General features: G+C 39.0%; 2 long non-coding RNA genes across 2 annotated transcripts; both read left to right on the forward strand.

Annotated features, from left to right (window-relative positions):
- The first annotated feature begins 5,798 nt into the window (after positions 1–5,798).
- LOC137246581 (uncharacterized) lies at positions 5,799–7,173 on the forward strand. The gene is made up of 3 exons (XR_010951573.1): positions 5,799–6,193; positions 6,258–6,421; positions 6,479–7,173. It is a non-coding gene; the product is annotated as an uncharacterized lncRNA (long non-coding RNA).
- A 4,039-nt stretch (positions 7,174–11,212) lies between these two features.
- LOC137244228 (uncharacterized) lies at positions 11,213–18,678 on the forward strand. The gene is made up of 4 exons (XR_010950849.1): positions 11,213–11,386; positions 11,459–11,689; positions 16,778–16,958; positions 17,029–18,678. It is a non-coding gene; the product is annotated as an uncharacterized lncRNA (long non-coding RNA).
- Positions 18,679–19,083: the final 405 nt, after the last annotated feature.

The following is a 19,083-nucleotide window of genomic DNA, read 5'->3' on the forward strand; positions in this document are numbered from 1 at the left end:
AGTCGATAACGGGGAGTGTCCTTATCGCTACAACAACAATAACATTATTTACTTTGGTAATAGTGCAGTTTACGGTACCCACCGAAATTTGGGCCAAAATCGTCTTTTGTCTTTTGATACCTCACTCGAAAATCTTGGCCCAACTTTAGGGTGGGTACCGTAAACTGCAGTACTACCTTTACTTTCTGATTTTCATTCATACGTATGTGCATTTTTAAATAATAAAAAAATTTTATATTATTCTAATAGATAGCATCTCCGCCGGGTTGCGATGCAGCTCAGAATATGCCAAAATCAGAGGAAATCTACAATTAAATGCAGATTCACGTGTCATTTGCCAAGGATACAAGGTACTTTACAACCAACATGCTTTGGAATACGGTACCAAACTGGTTGGATGTATTTCCCTAAAAAAGGGGGGAATTACGCATCTTGGTTTGCCAGTATTTGCTTCGGTAATTTATATTGATTTGTATTGATTAAAAATTGCAATAGTAGATAATGTAATGTGAAGCAAAATTGAATAGGTAGCCAGAGCAAAAAAGGCAACTGATCGGCATGCAACTGTTATTTATGTGGCGCCACCGGGAGCTGCTGCTGCTATCCTAGAAGCATTAGAAGCAGAAATGTCTGATTGTTTGCATTACCAAAGGTGCGCCATAACATGATATGGTTCGCGTTAAGCACGCGAATCATCGAACCAGAAAGGGTAAGTAAATTGGCTACCATATTAAATAATTTGTCATGCAAATTTTGAGCATCCCGAACAGACGCTGCCCACCTAACATCTGAACTCATGTATGTATGTTTGCAGTAATGCTAATATGTTTATACATACATATATATAAATTTGCCTGTGATAAATTGTGTAAAATAAAGTGTTTATTTATTTATTATTGTAGTCCCCGATGACGATCTCCGTTGGAGATCGAAATATATTGGAACAAAAACAACAACAACTTGTTTAATTTATTGACCTAGAGCCAGTTTGAAGAAATAATTGTTAATTTGTCATGCTTTTGTTGATAATCAAGTGAAGAATGCAAATACGACAGAGTTCGAAGTTCATGTGAAAAACAATTAATTTTTTTAATTAGCGTTTGGAGAGAAAAATACATATGTATGTATGCATAGAGCTGCATAGAAGGGGAGGAATTAATTAATTATTATCAGTAGATTTACAAGATTCTTGTCATTTTCCCTGCGTCGTAGTTGTCATTATATTGCGTTAACAGAGGACATCAACACCTTACTACCCACAGCCAGTTAAAATTTTAGTAAATTTTGCTCTTTTCATCACTGTTTCAAAACGTGGAAAGTTATATATCGAGCATTCCATGGAGAATGGTACATTTTAGCGGACTTTCGCATTGCGGTCATTATTAATATTCAATCCCTACAAGGTTTAATGTAGTCATGTCAATAGTTCCCGAGATGGTGGGGCTAGTACCACAATGGTGCTTGTTACCGGAACGTGGATAGATAGATCATTTATTGAGGATTGCACAGTGACTTTCACATCTCCTTCACAGCACCTCATCCTAGCCGACTTCCTTGATGAACCCCAGCAGTGTTCTTGGCTTGAGGGATTAAATGTGGGAATTCTCTGGCCAGGGTGAGCCCATAAACTTAGCCCTACGTCTTGAAATTGCGCCGTCTTGGTCCGCCGTCTGCTGATCCATCACAAAATCGGTATGTGTTGTTCGATATTATACCGAGCTTTTGCATGTGACTGTTCAGTCTACAGTGTCTTGTAAGAATAGCCGTCAGGATTCTTAGGTTATCTTTTTGAGAAGCCTATTAATGTCCTATATCGAGTTGTGCTGTAACCCCCTAACAGTTATTTAGATTGACTCAGGCCTGGCATATTGCGCCAGTGTTCTCTCTTTTCCCTCCCTTCTACTATTAGGGGCATTTATTGAGTGAGCCAACTGCCAGGAGCGGCTCGGGATCGATGGGTCATGCAGTTGCTGTCTCTCTTTCCGGGTTGTCCGCCTGCTGTTGTTGTTATAGCAGTGCTTCGTCCCATCCAATAGGTGCAACCGATCACAAATTGTGATCAATGTCTTCTAACGGGAGTCCAAGGAAACTTTCTGTTTCAACAGGGGTGGACCATAATCAGAGGAGTGTTAGAGGCGTTGGTTCCACAATACAGTTAAAGAGATGGTTGGTGTCATGTGGGGACACATTACAAGCAGGACAATGTTTTGTATGTCGGGGTTGATTCTGGATAGGTAAGAGTTTAACCTATTACGTTATCCAGCTCGAAGTTGAGCTAGAGTGACTACTTTCGTTTCCCTAGGGAGAGTGCGTTCCTCCTCTGCTAGTTTTGTTCTTTGAGTACAGGAATCACCGGCATAGAAGTCCGACGCCTGTTTGTGGAGTTCACTGAAGACATGCTTGTGTTTTTTAGGTTCATACGGCTGTGTTCTCAGGTGCCGTATTTCCTCATAATCTAATGAGGCCGTGAACAACAAGAGCCACAAAAGATTTATAAAAGTTACGAGGACGCTGGATTTTGGAATCTAGCCCAGAGCAACTTGTCCGATGCAACCATCCCTTGCACGTGAAACACTGACAAGAGTATTTATTTTTTTTAATTTAATTTATGTATTATTACGGCTGTTTAGGCCTGAAACTTAAACTACTAAGTACAATTCATTGTTATAATCACTTATTTCTATTGAATATGCTGTTGGAATGCCATGTGATTCCGATCAGCATATTTACTAGCGTGACAAAGGGACGAGTCTGGGAGCCACTCATTTAAGGAAGGTTGGAAAGGACGCGTTTCCAATCCCCCAGTGCTCCCAGCTTAAGGCAACAAAATTTGGAACTTGTATTTTTCAATTATATGTGTATTTTAAGCTGTCGGAATGTATTAGTCTCCGATCAACAGAGCTAATCATGTCTTTGGATGTTGGAAATTGAAAATAACGTGTATCCAATCACCCCTCAACTTTGTTTAGGGCCGGATGCATTGTATTTTGCTGCTTCCAATATTACCATTCCCTTTTCGCTCTCCAGTATCGGATATATCATATAAAAAATAAGAGGAGAAAAACTTTATCTTATTGGAAAGGTTTTACAATGCTCCAATAAACTTTTTTTAAAAGTATTGAAGTTATTACTACTTTTTATGTGATTAGGAAGTTCATTGAAATATTTCAGGCCCTTATATATATGACCGTCCTAAAAAGAATCTTTTCCGGCAAACGCAGCAAACTCATTTCCCAGGACCGGGGTCAGGAGAAGGACCCGGATTGGGATCGATACCTTCCCGGAAGAGGAGAGTATGGCGCAGACCCGCTGCAAGGATCTGCTGGGAGGAAGACAATTTGTGGGAGGGACGCAATAAATTAAACACTGAGTCTGCCTGCTCATTACCCTCTACTCCCCTGTGGCCTAGGACCCAGGGCAACAGTACTACATTGTGTGCTCCTAATTTATTTAGCTTTTCTACGCACTGAAGGACCAGTGCTGACTTGTTTTTGAACGCCGCAAATGCCTTTAGTGGGGCCTGCCTGCCTGACTGAGTATGGCAATTGTTTCATTGGGGTATCAGCGCTGAAGGTTCAGCTTAGCGCACTAACTTATGGCGAATACTTCCGCTTGAAAATGCTCGGATGTGCTTTTAGAGTTACTGATATTTTGGCTCTGGGTCCGAAAACTCTGGCTCCAATCCCCTCTGGCATCTTCGAGCCATTTATGTACCATACGATCTTGAGCAGGCTAGTAATACATTGCACCCGCCCATACCTATACAGCCGTACCAAGAGACTGAGCAGCCCATTACATTTTGGCACAACCGGAGCACTGCTGGACATCCAATCTATATGAAAGCTATGTATTCAAAAGTGTTTGTACCAGTGGCTGGTGCACACCGAACTGGACCAATGTATGCTATATTGATGCCTGCACAAATACCAAGCTGTGTTTATGTGAATAATGTTACTGCTTATGTCCATTTGCACGGTTGAGCACATACAGTACCTACGTTTATACAAGGTGGAACACCACACTATCTACATGGCGATGTAGCCACCGATCACTTTGTTGTAAGAGATTAGTTAAAATATGTTATTCATAAACACTGATTCTTATATTTTCATTATCATTAAACTGTAGACTGTAGACTCATGACGGGTATTCTTACTGCACACTGCCTTCTGGCGTCACATGCCTTTAAATTAGGCTTGGTCAGTGATAGCAGATGTAGGAAGTGCGGGTTGGAGGAGGAAACGATCGATTACGTTCTGTGCTCGTGCCCTGCGCTTGCCAGGCTAAGACTCCAGCTGACAGCTGTCAGATCTAGAATCAGCAAGTGGCTTAAGTTCTAGGAAGCTTCTGGTATTTGTCAAGAGGACGGAGTTATTTTATAACATGTCCTGGTTGTTGATAGGGTTTTTGGCTTGGTCGTTAAAACAAACTTCTGGTAACAATACGGACTCATTCAGTCTATGTGAGGTCGTCATGAACCCGCCAGTTCAACTTAACCTATATTTTGTTTTGGTTTTTACTTTAGAATCAACCGTTTTAGTAAGCGATGTCAGCTAACTAAGCGCTTCCAAATGTAGATCCATAAGGAACATGGGTTCACCAGAGCCTCGGCTGTTAAAGAAACAGGATTCGCAACGGGTAGGTGAGGTTCACAATTGGGTTGGAGAAGCTATATATTGCGCTGGCAACCCATTGAACGGGTTGCGCTACACAAGCCCCTGAACCAATTTGGTATTTTAATCGCCTCTTACGTAGGTAAGCCCTCTAACCCGCTGGAGCCATGAGAAGCGTTAGTGACCTTGGGTGTCCCAAGGAAAGTTCCGTCGTGTCTTGTGTTGTTGGGTAAGCGGCCAGGCAGCAGCGTGCAACAAATGCACTATTCAGGAGCATACCCTTTCTGAGCCCAGAAAATCTGGGAAAGTTGGATGTACTGGTCGGATGCAGCAAACGAGTATATTCTGTAATAGCATATGATCAACTTAGAGATAACCAAACGTTTATTTTCCTGTCCAACAGGGAACTGGTTCTAGACTCTGCTGCTAAAGAAGGATAGGCGTAGTCACATCAATTCGTTCCCGGGTTACTCGGGGAAATCAGTTTTAGCAGTACTTTGCACTTTTTATACTGCACGTCCATACAAGAACTTCGGATAATGAATTAAACAGTTGTTGTTGTTGTTGTTGTTGTTGTTGTTGAATTAAACAGTCATCTGCATTTGTTTGTTTTTGTAGCACGTCTAATTTCCTTCGTAACATCAATCAATTATCCCTTGTTATAATGTTGTGTTCTCTATGAATGCAACAGCGAAGTATCTTCGGGTGGCCCTGATTCTAGTCTGAAGTCTCCTTGAGTCCCTTGTGCCTTTGGCTTCTCAGAAAAGAGCTAATTGTGGAGCCCTATTTATAGAACACTTTTCGGGTTAAATATATTAAAAACTTTAATCTATCCTTACTGATATTAGTTTCTTTCTCATTCTAGGTAATTTGATTTTGACGATGTGCGCATAGCAATATTCGAAATATTCCAGCTGTAGCTGAAGGAAGAACATAAATTTGCTCAAATTATAAGAAAACTGCGACAACTATCCCCACCTTTTTAGTACCACAGATAAGGCGCTAACAAGCATACTATGGGAAAGAGTCAAGACCAAAGGATCAATATCACCTGTAAATCGACTTTTATAGCACGAATTGGGGCTTCCGGTATTATCCCTACAAAACTCATATGGCTCTGCAAACTGATGTTGAACAACACCACCAGCGCAGGAAAAATTGGGCATCATCACTGAGCTTCAAAGTTTCAGAAAGGGCACAGCTATTAATAGACGTTATTGTACTTAATTAGCTTGGACATATCAATATACACATATGTAAAGTTCGCTAGAGTAATAAGGGAATAATTTAAATTGTAAAAAAACATTGTATATATGACTTATTTATAATTAAATATTCATGCCTATCATGGCAAACGTCGGATGGTTGCGGAGGGAGTTATACTCGGTCCGACGGTATTCGGTATCATAATAAACGCATGATAAAGCAGTGTGCGGATCGATAATGTAGTGCGCGGATCGATTAAATAAATGGTATCACCGATAACGCATTCGATCCGCGTTTCAAAAATTTACTCGTTTCTCATCCGTAGTTCATTGTGTTGCGGATCTTATTAAAATAAAGATGGAGAGCAATAAAATGTAAGGGAAAATATTTTTATATATCTTTTTTGAGTAATATACATTAAAAATTCCATTTTTTTAGGAAACGCACAACCAGCAGGGACCAGTTTAAATGCTTGGTATCCCGATATAGCCAAAAATTTTACAAGAAATGCTCCAAACGAGGTAGAACGATTTTGGGAAGGCGTGCGTGATGATCTCAACTCTCTAGGACCTCCATCGAAAACCATTGCAGAATGGAAAAAGGTTTGTAGATGATTCAATAGTTAGTTGAAAATATACTTAATTACGTATTAATTTTAGGTTTGGTCAGACTTTAAGTCTGCAGTTAAGAAAAAGTTGGCACACAACAAAAGAGAAATGCAAGCAACTGGTGGAGGAGAAAATAGGCAACAACCGCTAACTAGTTTGGAAGAAGATGTTGCTGATTTAGTAGGTCTAAATGACTGTGTCGGTGCCATTAGAAATGCAAAGCAGTTTGGAGTTCCTCAGAAGAAAATAACTGAAAATACCACTCCAATAAATTTAGAGCTGACGGTTGATGACATTACTCCATCTACATCGAAGAGAACTCGTGAGGGTAGTAATCTATATACTTCACGAGATGCCATGGACCATGAGTTCTTAGAAAATGAAAATGTAGAAAATCAGCAAAATATTTGCAATGCACGCAAAAAAAAAGAGACCAGAGCAATTTGATTTATTAGAAAAGCAAATAGGTGTGCAGGAGAGCTTATAATCAAAAATTAGCGAAGGTGTTGGTGCGCAAGAACTGCATTTTAGAAATGTCAAAGAATATATAAAACGACTGACTAGATCGGTAGAAAGGCTGGGTGATTACCAGAAAAAAATAATGAAATTCTCCAAGCTTTTCTGGAAGAGACCAAAAGGCACAATATCGCTATGGAGACGAATGCTGTTGAAAAATTGAGGGTAAAAAAAGAACTTTTAAGTATTGAGCTAGGAGGTATCAACAAGCAACTGACACCTAAAAAATAACTATAAGTATTCAAATCTGACTGAATTAGTGATTTTTTTTAGCTTTAGTTTTTAAAGTGTAACATTTGCCAGGAAGGCTTTTTTATTTAATTTTAACAAATTATGTTAAACGTATATATAAGTATGAGTATTTAAATCTAAACGAAACTAAGTACATGTGTGAATAATTAAATTTTTTAGCTTTAGTTTTTAAAGTGCAACATTTGCCAGGAAGGCTTTTCTTTATTTAATGTTAACAAATATATACATATGTTTAGAGAAAATAAATATATTTTCTTTCACAAAAAGTTCTGTAACATTTCATTGCGAATTTGGTTTGCTTCATTTGTATATCTTTGGTGTTGTACAGGTTCACCTATTTCATAATCATCGTTTTCATAAACCCCGTCTAAATATTCCTCTGAAATATTGTAATGGATTCGAATGTTATGAAGTGCCGCCGCAACGTTTACAATTTGAGCCAATTTTTCTGGAGAATAATGAAGTTGGTGAGCGGAAAGCAGGCATCGACAATATTGCGACCCGAGCTATGACTTTTATTGAATCGGCTTTGTATTAGCTCCAGCATTTCGAAAGGGTGTTATCAGCCAGGGTAAAAGTGGGTATCCAGAGTCACCTAGGGCAAGATTATGTAAAACAAAATTACAAATGTATGGTTAATTTTTTTTTCTTAAATGCATACCCAACAATCTGGTGCTTCTGTCTCCATTTTCGTACAAGGCTTGGAAATATGTTGAAGCATCGCTATTTTCCCAAATAAAGGAATCGTGACTAGCACCTGCATATCTGCTATTCACATATCTTATTCGCAACTTATGGTCACATATCTTAAGAAAGGAAATTATTTTCGTAGTAAATTATATTGTGGAAATTAACTTACAATCATGGCATTAATACTGTAATACCCTTTCCTATTATAATAAAGGTGTGCATTGTCCCCAGCAGGTTTTAAAATTTTTATATGGGTGCCATCTACACACATAACTATACCAGGAATTCTTGTTTTTCCAAAAAAATACCTTTTGGCTTCAAGCTTTTCAGTCTCCGTCATTGACAGGCTTATCCATCTAGGGCATAGTGTTGCTTCTTAAATATTAAGAACGTCGGACAGTGCTGTGGAAACTGTGGATTGCGCCATGACAATATTAAAATCTTGTCCAGTACCATTTTGATAGCCCCCTTCAGCAAAAAATCATAGACAAGATTCTAGTTTAAGCTCTGGTGATATTGACCATGAGTTGCGAGTGGGAGGCATTTCCCGCTTTAATATATCCAGAACATATTGAAAGGCTAACTTATTGAGCCAGAACTGTTTAACAAATCTAAGGAGTATACATAAATTGACAACGTCAACTGTTCTAAATATATATTCTCCGTGAACTTACACATCATCAGGTAACCGGAGTACCTCAATAGCTTTATCTCTTACTTGCTTCCGGGTTCGTCTTTCATCCTTATTTGTGTTTTCATCAAAATCTAAATAAAACGCTATTGAATCCATATTACACATTGAACAAATATTTATTTGTGTTTTGAAATTATTGCATAGCTGATTATGTTGATAATACAGTTTACGGATTGTAATGCAGTGCATCCGTCGGATTCAATGCCCTACAAGACGGAGGTAACCAGTTCACCCACACATTCGCTCTCCACTAACACATCGACGTTTCATGCTGTCATCGAAATGACAGTTCATTAATTATTCCGGACAACATTGAAACGCAAAAAAAATATAAATTGTTTACAACGAAAAATATCTTGTGCTTTTAGTTGTGACATGTGACGGAAATTAAAAATTTTGTTGCAGAGAACACCTTTTTGCGTTGGCGACCTTCGCCCAAAATAACATTAAGTTAATTTGAGTTGTGACATGTGACGGAAATTAAGAATATTGCTGCAGAGACCATCTTTTTGCGTTGGCGGCCTTCGCCAAAAATAATATTAAGGGTAAAGTTTTACAAGACGGTACACCAGCTAATTTAAAAATATCAAATAATAATAAAAACGGAGCTCGAGGCGCGCCTTTTGATTCCACGTTTGATAATTTTTGATAAAAATTGGGTGGTGCACCGTCTTTTAAATCGTTACCATATTAAGTTGTATAGAATCGGCGGGATGGCCTACAAGGTTTTATTTTAACTAAATCGCTCCCGATATGGTCGGGCTAGTACCTTAATGGTTCCTGGAACGTACCCGATCTGCATCCGGCAAAGGACCACCAAAGTCGATAACGGGGAGTGTCCTTATAGCTACAACAACAACAATATTATTTACTTTCTGATTTTCATTCATACGAATGTGCATTTTTAAATAATAAACAAGTAAGGAAGGTTAAGTTCGGGTGCAACCGAACATTACATACTCAGTTGAGAGCTACAACATAAGGGAAAATAACCATGTAGGAAAATGAACCGAGGGAAACCCTGGAATGTGTTTGTATGACATGTGTATCAAATGAAAGGCATTAAAGAGTATTTTATGAGGGAGTGGGCCATAGTTCTATAGGTGGACGCCATTTAGGGATATAGCCATAAAGGTGGATCAGGGTTGACTCTAGAATGCGTTTGTACGATATGGGTATCAAATGAAAGGTATTAATGAGTATTTTAAAAGGGCGTGGTGGTAGTTGTATATGTGAAGGCGTTTTCCAGATATCGACCAAAATGTGGACCAGGGTGACCCGGAACATCATCTGTTGGATACCGCTAATTTATTTATATATGTAATACCTGCCAAGATTTTAAGGGTTTTTTATTTCGCCCTGCAGAACTTTTTCATTTTCTTCTCCTTAATATGGTAGGTGTCACAATCATTTTATAAAGTTTTTCGTAAAGTTATATTTCGCGTCAATAAAACAATCCAATTACCTTACCATATTTCATCCCTTTTTTCGTATTTGGTATAGAATTATGGCATTTTTTTCATTTTTCGTAATTTTCGATATGGAAAAAGTGGGCGTGGTCATAGTCGGATTTCGTTCATTTTTCATACCAAGATAAAGTGAGTTCAGATAAGTACGTGAACTGAGTTTAGTAAAGATATATCGATTTTTGCTCAAGTTATCGTGTTAACGGCCATGCGGAAGGACAGACGGACGACTGTGTATAAAAACTGGGCGTGGCATCAACCGATTTCGCCCATTTTCACAGAAAACAGTTAACGCCATAAAATCTATGCCCCTACCAAATTTCAAAAGGATTGGTTAATTTTTTGTTCGACTTATGGCGTTAAAAGTATCCTAGACAAATTAAATGGAAAAGGGCGGAGCCACGCCCATTTTTAAATTTTCTTTTATTTTTGTATTTTGTTGCACCATATCATTACTGGAGTTGAATTTTGACATAATTTACTTATATACTGTAAAGATATTAAATTTTTTGTTAAAATTTTACTTTTAAAAAAAAATTTTTTTAAAAGTGGGCGTGGTCCTTCTCCGATTTTGCTAATTTTTATTAAGCGTACATATAGTAATAAGAGTAACGTTCCTGCCAAATTTCATCACGATATCTTCAACGACTGCCAAATTACAGCTTGCAAAAGTTTTAAATTACCTTCTTTTAAAAGTGGGCGGTGCCACGCCCATTGTCCAAAATTTTACTAATTTTCTATTTTGCGTCATAAGTTCAACTCATCTACCAAGTTTCGTCGCTTTATCGGTCTTTTGTAATGAATTATCGCACTTTTTCGGTTTTTCGAAATTTTCGATATCGAAAAAGTGGGCGTGGTTATAGTACGATATCGTTCATTTTAAATAGCGATCTGAGATGAGTGCTCAGGAACCTACATACCAAATTTCATCAAGATACCTCAAAATTTACTCAAGTTATCGTGTTAACGGACGGACGGACGGACGGACGGACGGACGGACATGGCTAAATCAAATTTTTTTTCGATCCTGATTATTTTGATATATGGAAGTCTATATCTATCTCGATTCCTTTATATATGTACAACCAACCGTTATCCAATCAAACTTAATATACTCTGTGAGCTCTGCTCAACTGAGTATAAAAAACTGTTATATTATTCTAATAGATAGCATCTCCGCCGGGTTGCGATTCAGCTCAGAATATGCCAAAATCAAAGGAAATCTACAAAAACAAGGTACTTTACAAGCAACATGCTTTGGAATACGGTACCAAACTGGTTGGATGTATTTCCCTAAAAAAGGGTGGAACTACGCATCTTGGTTTGCCAGTATTTGCTTCGGTAATTTATATTGATTTGTAGTGATTAAAAATTGCAATAGTAGATAATGTAATGTGAATTAAAATTGAATAGGTAGCCGGAGCAAAAAAGGCAACTGATCGGCATGCAACTGTTATTTATGTGGTGCCACCGGGAGCTGCTGCTGCTATCCTAGAAGCATTAGAAGCAGAAATGTCTTTGATTTTTTGCATCACCAAAGTTGTGCCATAACATGATAGGGTTCGCGTTAAGCACGCTCTCTTAAGGCAAAAAAAATCGCGTCTAGTCAGGCCCGATTGTCCAGGAATCATCGCACCAGAAAGGGTAAGTAAATTGGCTACCATATTAAATATATAAGCAACATGTATGAATTTTTTAGTGATAATTTGTCATGCTTTTGTTGATAATCAACTGAAGAATGCAAATACGACAGAGTTCGAAGTTCATGTGAAAACCAATTAATTTTTTTAATTAGCATTTGGAGAGAAAAATACATATGTATGTATGCATAGAATTGCATAGAAGGAGAGGAAAAATTAATTATTATCAGTAGATTTGCAAGATTTTTTTCATTTTCCCTGCATCGCAGTTGTCATTACATTGCGTTAAGAGAGGACATCAACACCTTACTACCCACAGCCAGTTAAAATTATTGTAAATTTTGCTCTTTTCATCACTGTTTCAAAACGTGGAAAGTTATATATCGAGCATTCCATGGAGAATGGTGCATTTTAGCAGACTTTCGCATTGCCGGCATTATTAATATTCAATCGCTAGAAGGTTTAATGTAGTCATATCAATAGTTCCCGAGATGGAGGGGCTAGTACCACAATGGTGCTTGTTACCGGAACGTAGATAGATAGATCATTTATTGAGGATTGCACAGTGACTTGCACATCTCCTTCACAGCACCTCATCCTAGGCGTCTTCCTTGATGAACCCCAGCAGTGTTCTTTGCTTGAGAGATTAAATGTGGGAATGCTCTGGCCATGGTGAGCCCATAAACTTAGCCCTACGTCTTGAAATTGCGCCGCAATCTAGAAGGATATGGTCCACCGTCTGCTGATCCATCACAAAATCGGTATGTGTTGTTCGATACTATACCCAGCTTTTGCATGTGACTGTTCAGTCTACAGTGTCTTGTAAGAATAGCCGTTGGGGTTTTTAGGTTATCTTTTTGAGAGGCCTATTAATGCCCTTTATCGAGTTGTGCTGTAACCCCCTAACAGTAACTTAGATTGACTCAGGCCTGGCATATTGCGCCAGTGTTCTCTCTTTTCCCTCCCTTCTGCTAATAAATGCCCCTGTGGGCCAACTGGCAGGAACAGCTCGGGATCGATGGGTCATGCAGTTGCTGCCTCTCTTTCCGTGTTGTCCGCCTGCTGTTGTTGTAGTAGCAGTGCTTCGCCCCATCCAATAGGTGCGAGCGATCACAAATTGTCATCAATGTCCTCTAACGGGAGTCCAAAGAAACTTTCTGTTTCAACAGGGGTGGGCCATAATGAGAGGAGTGTTAGAGGCGTTGGTTGCACAATACAGTTAAAGAGATGGTTGGTGACATGTGGGGACACATTACAAGCAGGACAATGTTTTGTATGTCGGGGTTGATTCTGGATAGGTAAGAGTTTAACCTGTTACGTTATCCAGCTCGATGTTGAGCTAGAGTGACTACTCTCGTTTCCCTAGGGAGAGTGCGTTCCTCCTCTGCTAGTTTTGTTCTTTGAGTACAGGAATCACCGGCATAGAGGTCCGACGCCTGTTTGTGGAGTTCACTGAAGACATGCTTGTGTTTTTTAGCTTCATACGGCTGTGTTCTCAGGTGCCGTATTTCCTCATAATGTAATGAGGCCGTGAACAACAACAGCCACAAAAGATTTATAAAAGTTACGAGGAATCTAGCCCAGAGCAACCTGTCCGATGCAACCATCCCTTGCACGTGAAACACTGACAAGAGTATTTATTTTTTTAATTTAATTTATTTATTATTACGGCTGTTTAAGCCTAAAACTTAAACTACTAAGTGCAATTCATTGTTATAATCACTTATTACTATTGAATATGCTGTTGGAATGCCATGTGATTCCGATCAGCATATTTACTAGCGTGACAAAGGGACGAGTCTGGGAGCCAGTCATTTAAAGAAGTTCGGAAAGGACGCCTTCCCAATCCTCCAGTGCTCCCAGCTTAAGGCAACAAAATTTGGAACTTATATTTTTCAATTATATGTGTATTTTAAGCTTTCGGAATGTATTAGTCTCCGATCAATGCAGCTAAACATGTCTTTGGATGTTGGAAATTGAAAATAAGTGTATCCAATCACCCCTCAACTTTGTTTAGTAAAGACGCTGTCGGAATGCATGAAGATTCCGATTAGCACAGCTCAACATATAATGGGAGGTTGAAAAGGACGTGTTTCCAATCCCGCTTGCTCCAACTTTTATTTGGCCTTATTTTCGTTATTTTTGTTACACATTATATAATTTTATTGTTATATTTATGCTGTCGGAATGCGAATGATTCCGATCAGCAACAGTAAATACCAGCTGGAAATACCAAATTCCAGCGAAATTAGTTGTTGGAACTGTCTGGAGTTACAGGTGGCGACCGATTTTCTTTTCCTTATGGCCGGATGCATTGTATTTTGCTACTACCATTATTACCATTCCCTTTTCGCGCTCCAGTATCGGTATATCATGTAAAAAAATAAAAGAAAAAAAAACTATCTTATTGGAAGGGTTTTACAATGCTCCAATAAACTTTTTTTTTAAAAGTATTGAAGTTATTACTACTTTTTATGTGATTAGGAAGTTCATTGAAATATTTCAGGTCCTTATATATATGACCGTCCTAAAAAGATTCTTTTCCGGCAAACGCAGCAACCCCATTTCTCAGTACTGGGGTCAGGAGAAGGACCCGGATTGGGGTCGATACCTTCCCGGAAGAGGAGAGTATGGCGCAGACCCGCTGCAAGGATCTGCTGGTGGGTTGACAATTTGTGGGAGAGACGCAACAAATTAAACATGGAGTCCGCCCGCTCATTTCCCTCCACTCCCCTGTGGCCTAGGACCCAGGCCAACAGTACTACGTTGTGTGCTCCTAATTGATTCAGCTTTTCTACGTACTGAAGGACAAGTGCTGACTTTATTTCGAACGCCGCAAGTCCTTTAGTGGAACCTGACTGCCTGACTGAGTATGGCAATTGTTTCAATGGGGTATCAGCGCTGAAGGTTCAGCTTAGCGCACTAACTTATGGCGAATACTTCCGCTCGAAAATGCTCGGATGTGCTTTTAGAGTTACTGATATTTTGGTTCTGGGTCCGAAAACTCTGGCTCCAATCACCTCTGGCGTCTTCGAGCCATCTATGTACCTTCCGATCTTGAGCCTAGTAATACATTGCACCCGCCTATACCTATACAGCCGTACCAAGAGACGGAGCAGCCCATTACATATTGGCACAACCGGAGCACTGCTGGACATCCATCCTATATGAAAGCTATGCATTCAAAAGTGTTTGTACCAGTGGCTGGTGCACACCGAACTGGACCAATGTATGCTATATTGAGGCCTGCACAAATACCAAGCTATGTTTATGTAAATAATGTTACTGCTAATGTCAATTTGCACGGTTGAGCACATACAGTACCTACGTTTATACAAGGTGGAACACCACACTACCTACATGGCGATGTAGCCACCGATCAGGTTGTTGTAAGAGATTAATTAAAATATGTTATTCATAAACACTGATTCTTATATTTTTATTATCATTAAACTGTAGGCTAGACTCATGACGGGTATTCTTACTGGACACTGCCTTCTGGCGTCACTTGCCTTTAAATTAGGCTTGGTCAGTGATAGCAGATGTAGGAAGTGCGAGTTGGAGGAGGAAACGATCGATTTCATTCTGTGCTCGTGCCCTGCGCTTGCCGGGCTAAGACTCCAGCTGACAGATGTCAGATCTAGAAGCAGCAAGTGGCTTAAGTTCTAGGAAGCCGCTAACCCGCTGGAGCCATGAGAAGCGTAGGTGCACTTTGGGTGTCCCAAGACAAGTTCCGTACCTGCTCCGAATAATTTGATAGATAGATAGATTAGATAGGGATCTGTTCTAGGTCCAACTCTTTGGAATGCGGTGTATGGCGGGGTGCTACAAATCGACCTTCCCGGAGGCACGGAAATTGTCGGCTATGCAGATGATATTGTCGTAGTAGCAGTGGCCAAGAAACTTGATCTGCTCCAAGCATTATGTAATGACGCCATGGGAAGAATAACGGAATGGTTGACGAACACTGGGCTGGAGATGGCTAGCAATAAGACAGAAGTGGTTCTGATGAGCTCAAAGCGGACTGTGGATGAGTTGGTCCTAACCATAGGAGATTTTCAAATAAATTCAAAGCCCTCCTTGAAATATCTAGGAGTAATCATTGACTCAAAACTAACTTTTAGGGAGCACTTCAGGGCGGTGGGGGACAAAGTTTCTAGAGTTAGTGGAACCCTAACGCGAATAATGCCCAACATCGGCGGCCCAAGCGAAGCTACCCGTCAGCGATTATCCAACGTAACCAGCTCTATAATATTATATGCAGCACCAGTATGGCACAGATCTAAAATGGTCCACCAAAAAGATATACTAGCAGCCTACCGCATTACTGCTATACGAATAGCATGTGCTGTTCCGACGACGCGATCCATGTTTTATCCAGGAAAATCCCAGTAGATCTACTCTCAGGTGAAATGGCCGATCTGTATGGCATTGGATTCAGCCGACCATCTGAAGATGCTAAGAAAAGCGCAAGGTCACGAACAATAGTTAGGTGGCAAGAACGGCGGAAGATTCGAGAAAAGAGCGCTGAACCTTCATGCTAGTCCGGAATATAGCGGAATGGTACGAGCGAAAACACGGCAAACTAAATTACCATCTCACACAGATATTGAGCGGGCACGGTGGCTTGAAGGAATATCTACATAAGCGTGGGATAGAGGAGGATCCTTTCTGTCCAAGCTGTCCGTCCGAATTGGAAAGCGCAGAACATGTAATATTTCACTGCCCTCTTTTCACGGCGAAAGACTGTCTGTAAACAGAGTTTTTGGAGAGGAACCTTCCATTAGGAATTTAGTTCCACGAATTTGCGGACAAATAGATTGTTGGATTGCTGTGAGCAAGATGGCCTTTATAGTAATGACGAAATTGATGATGCATGCCGAAAGGGAGCGTAGAGAAATGCGCATACGAAGTAGTGGCGACTAAATCGCCTTTTAAGTTACTTTACCAGGTCCTGATTCTAGTTATCTGAAATTTCTCTTGTGCCTTTGGAAAAGAGCTATGTGTGGAGCCCTATTTATGGAACACTTTTCGGCTTATATTAAAAACTTTTAATCTATTCTTACTGATATGAGTTTCTTTTTCATTCTAGGTAATTTGATTTTGACGATGTGAGGATAGAAATATCCCAAATATTCCAGCTGTGGCTGTAAGAACATACATTTGCTCAAATTAGAAGAAAACTGCACGGTTGAGCACATCCAGTATCTACGTTTATACAAGGAGGAACACCACACTACTTTCACGGGGATGTAGCCACCGATCACGTTGTTGTAAGAGCTTATTTTAAATATGTTATTCATAAACACTGATTCTAATATTTTGTTTTGGTTTTTACTTTAGAGTCAACCTGTTATATAAGCGATGTCAGCTATGCCTGTAACTTAAGCGCCTTCAGATGTAATAGTTACCGCGGACGCGGTCACAGGAGTAGTTCACTACGTGGGGATTACACTAATCAAGGACTTTCAATATCGGAAGGTTTTCCAGCACTATAACACACCAACAATATGTGCAATCACCCGAATAAATTGTACAACAAACGTTAACACCACATCATCAGCCAGCAACAACATCAACAAACGCAACAAGTTGAAACTTCTAAACAATTAATGACTAGTGAACGACCAACATATCCGCAATATGCGCAAACATAAACACCAACATGTGTCGCCTACTTTGCAACACGGTGAAGATGGCCAAGGCCATTCTGATTCTAATACTGATAAAGGCGAACCATTGGTAAATTTAAAAACTCAAACAGACCACGAAAAATGTTGATGGTATTAATTCTAGTACGGATAGTAAAGAATTTAAACCTAGGAAAAAAGCTAAACTTGATAAAAACTTAACCGAAGATGACAATGTTTCTAATTCTAATACTAAGGAAGATGAACCTTTGATAAATATGAAGCTTAAAATAGAGTTATCAAAAAATGACGATGATGATAATGCTGTTGATGCAAAGTCCAATGTTGAAAATGATGAAAATTATGAAACAGAATCTGAAAATAGTATGAGTGTGGATTATAACCTGAAGCAAATCTGTCATATCCGGTACGACCAGAATTAGATGTTAAGAAAAGAGCCTACATAAAGAGGCTCAGTATATTTATGGAAAATTTATCATGAGACAATGCCCAATGTATGTATTTCAATTAAATTCAGCACATTGTTGGAAAAAGCATCTAAACTTTATGCATCGTGTAGAGAAACCAGAACATTTACAATTTAAATATAACGAACGTGGTGCAAAATGTAAATTTTGTGATATTCAAGCAGCTACACCAAGCTTCAACAAATTATTGGACCATGAGATTTCTCATATGCCTAATAGTCATTATTTAAAATGTAAATTATGCGATTGGAAGACGAAAATACATTGAAGTATGAATTTTCATTTACGTGTACAACACGCTGAAACAATTGATGTAACAACGAAAAGTTTAGAATTGAATGTTTGTCCATATTGTAATCACAATGGTATTTACGCAAACACTTAATACATCTTTTCTATGTTTAGAATGTGGTGAATAATTTAGAACAAATACAAGTTTACGTGTACACCACAAGATTTGAACGGAAATATCTTGAGGGTATGGTTACACCTATGTGGCATCTACAAGCTATTTATAATATCTAGTATGGAATGAATCCGGATATGGAAGAAAACGGAGGTGACGAAATGAATCACCATGCTTCTTTGGATTCTGGTGATACTCCTGACATGCTTCCTAATTTCCCTACGTCTGATGTTACTATACCTACCAAACTAATATGACTGCAAACTGATGAGCAACACTACCAGCGCAGGAAAAATAAGAACTTCAAAACAAGGTTTCGGAAAGGGCACGACTATGAATAGACGTTAATGTATTTATATAGTTTATAAATATAAAAATTCACATATGTAAAGTTCGCTAGAGTAATAAGGCAATAATTTAAATTGTAAAAAAACATTGTATATATGAATAATTTATAATTAAATATTATCTGAACATGTTGTTGCATATGTTTTGGTTAGCGATAACGAAAACATAACTGATGAAGTAACCTAAAAATGTAAATAACATCGAGCGAGAAGGAATGTCGAAAACACAATAGGTAAGAGCGAGAAAGCGAGTCACACGTACACTATTTTGAGAGAGCGCATGCGTTACCTTTTTCACGACAGCAATGTAAAAGTCATTAAGACGATAATTAGTGAACAAGTTGTTGGTGACGATTAAGTAATCGATTAGGTAACGGGTACCTGTCTTGTACGATAGTAGATACGAGGTTAACGAATAAACGGGACGATGTGTATATGCATATTATGCATGATAAGTTTCTACATAGGTATATTGTAATTTATTCTGTGAAAGTACATAATGTAAACAAATATGTATAGCAAGAGGC

The sequence above is a fragment of the Eurosta solidaginis genome, chromosome 3 (genome assembly GCF_040869045.1).
Source record: "Eurosta solidaginis isolate ZX-2024a chromosome 3, ASM4086904v1, whole genome shotgun sequence".
Lineage (NCBI taxonomy): Eukaryota > Metazoa > Arthropoda > Insecta > Diptera > Tephritidae > Eurosta > Eurosta solidaginis.